General features: G+C 35.7%; 1 long non-coding RNA gene across 1 annotated transcript; it reads left to right on the forward strand.

The window, feature by feature from the left end:
• The first annotated feature begins 425 nt into the window (after positions 1-425).
• Positions 426-2602, forward strand: LOC137476661 (uncharacterized). Its single transcript, XR_011000508.1, has 2 exons — positions 426-548; positions 2248-2602. It is a non-coding gene; the product is annotated as an uncharacterized lncRNA (long non-coding RNA).
• Positions 2603-2968: the final 366 nt, after the last annotated feature.

The following is a 2968-nucleotide window of genomic DNA, read 5'->3' on the forward strand; positions in this document are numbered from 1 at the left end:
TCTAGCAAAGCATGATGAACTGCTGTCAAACTGAGTGGAGCTGCCTGTCCATGGTGTTGTCACCCAGCACTTTTGACAGTGAAGACTTGAAAAAGCAAGTTAATGGCTCTTTGTGTGCTTGCTCAGGCTAAAAGGAGCTCCACTTTAATATCCTGTCTAGGAAGGACATAATTGTTATTTGGTGATTTTCCTTGCTTTCTCTCTTCTTGTAGCTCTCGTATTACAGAGATTAGAGCAGCACACTTGGCAAATACCATTTGTTCTTACATGGTAATCTCCATTACTGCCCTTTACTCCTGTAAAACTTTGTTAGACTGAAGAAATACATTTCAAAGGACAAACTAGAAAAATATTGATATAACAGAGCCACCTTCTGATATTATTCTGTAATCTGCTACTTCCTCCATTTTACAATCACAATCTCGCAATCCTTAGATATCCATTTTCCATACTTGCTTTAGCTTCCAGCAACCCTTGAGACTATTACATTAACATGCATAATTGGATTGTGATCCTTTATGTTTGCAGTTCACTGTGCATTCTTCCAGGTTTGTGTGTTCTGTTTTTGGCAAAAGCCTGTAAATGCATGTATTTCTTTAAAAAAATCGGATTTTCAAAAGTTGCTTGCATATGGTTTATGGATAATGTCATGCTTTAATGTTAGGTAAGAATTTCAGGTCTTTTGATTGCTGGCTGCAAAATTGTTTTGGGAGGGCACTGACAATGAATTATTTCTGTAACTTCTTGGAAAGCTCAGTGCTTCAAAACCAAGTGCTGGCAGAATCATACCTGTGTTCTGCTTTAAACTCCGCCAATATTAAAGTTTACTAAATTTTAATGTGCCAGGGAAGAATTTATCAGTCTTCTTTAGAAATACACACATGTATGAGGACTGCAGCATATTAAACAGTAGGGTATGTCTTTATGTTAATAACTTCTGAGCAGATATTGTTAGCTCATTCTGTTTAAATCTGATAAACCTTCCTGCATTGGGTGACAGGATGTTCTAAAATTGGTTTGAAGAAATGTAGGCAGATTTCTGCAAATACTCTGGTGTTCTGTCTCTGAAAAGACTATTTTCAGTGTTGTTTTTTTCAATGGCTTTTAGTGCTATACCATGATAATCAATAAAGTTATTCACTAAAAAGGTAATAAAACTAGTATTGACCTCAGAGACCACAGAAGAATAGAATTAAATCAAATAGGCCAATGATGCTGATTACTTCCCATTGGTTTACCTCAGAATCAAAGGTAGTGAAATGGTGATTTGAGCAAGATAAAAAGAACCTGTCTGAGTAATATACTGCAGTAGAAAACTTACACTACTTTTTTAAGCATTGCACCTAACACATCTAAAGTACATCGTCAGACCTATATCTAAGAATTAGTTGATCTAGTTTGGTTACGAGTTCTCTGAAATTCAGTCATGAATTTGACAAAGGTAATTTAGATTCTCTTTTCATCTTACTTGGTTGCATATAAAGTAGTTTTGTTACAGTCAAATTGCTGGTAAGATTTGCTAACAAAGGAGGCAATATTTGTGAATATTTCTTGATGTACTGTTGGGCAAACGATACATCGGATTCATCTTGTTTGAAGGGGTTGTTTTGTTGGTGGTGCATGTCCTCAGAAAATAGTGTTTAAAAGAGTTTTTACTGTATATAATGTAATTTGATTAATATATGAAAAAACTCTAAAATCTCCATGGATTATATTTTGCATGTATGTTATTTTCCCAACACCTACATCTAGGTGAGAATATTTTCCTTATGAACATTTATTCAGATGCTACTGAAAAAGAAACTGTATTTTAAAGCAAATGAAAAAAGACCTGAGGAGTGTAAGGATCTGAAGACAGAATGGTCAAATCATCATAGTTTATTTTCTAAATTGAGTATTGTTTCTTATAAAATAAAAAAGGGAACTTGACATAAGTGCCAGCTTATTCCTTTCTTGGGACTCTTCTTTAACTGTATCTATTATCTCAGTAAGTTTTGAAGGATACTTGAAGCTGACATGGGGGACACACAGGTGTTTTCTTATACTTAGAGTGCCATGTCAAACTGTTTGACATGGAGTGCCAGAAGATGTGCTTTTACTGGATAAGCATTTATCCTTGGAGTCCTTCTGCCTCTGAGAGAACTTTGAAACACATGGTATGTTCCCTTCTTCAGATACTCAGTTATGAGCTTTACTGATGTTTCTATTTAACATTCACGATCTTTCTCCTCACATTTGTGCCAACAGAGTTCTCTCCTCAAGAAGCATCTCTCCAGATGGGATGAGTTTTCTGGTGGGACCTGCAGCAGTTCCTCACAGCCATGGTCCAGGCTGTGCCACTAATTACCCTCAGTATAAACCCAGACTCTTTCCAGAGCCCATGAAGAAATTCTTATTGTATTATATGGAGTCTTCAAGACTTTTTTGTCCTCAAAGCCCCTCTGATTCCAGTGGTTCCTCATAAAGATACTGAAGACACTATTCCAGACTAATTCATCTTTGCATGGTCTAGAAATTAACAAATAATTCTCTTGCACACAAGTAAGGCTGGAGGAATTTCTTTCCTTCCAAAAACTCTGAATAAATTGCATTAATTTACCATGTGCCTTTGAGTACCGATTGTTGTTTATGATCCAGTAGATTTCTTTTTGCTCTCAGCTATACTGATTTGGGTTATTTTTATGTGTTCTAGAGCCTTCATTGCCTTCAATTACTTTCCCATGCTTGAACAAACCAGTGTTCTTCACTTTAAAAAATTGTTCCTGTACTTTCCACAGTGCTTTGCCTGTAGATATCAATCATGGTGAAGAAGTAGAATCAGAATAATTTCCTTTGCAGAGTTTATGCTCTACAGGATAAATCTCAGTTTTCCAGGAGAATGATACTTTCATATTTTCAGAATAAATGTCTCATAAATTGGATCGTTTCTACAGCACCATTACTAGTCCTAATTTCCAAATATCATAAT

The sequence above is a fragment of the Anomalospiza imberbis genome, chromosome 6 (genome assembly GCF_031753505.1).
Source record: "Anomalospiza imberbis isolate Cuckoo-Finch-1a 21T00152 chromosome 6, ASM3175350v1, whole genome shotgun sequence".
In the NCBI taxonomy this organism is placed as follows: Eukaryota; Metazoa; Chordata; class Aves; order Passeriformes; family Viduidae; genus Anomalospiza; species Anomalospiza imberbis.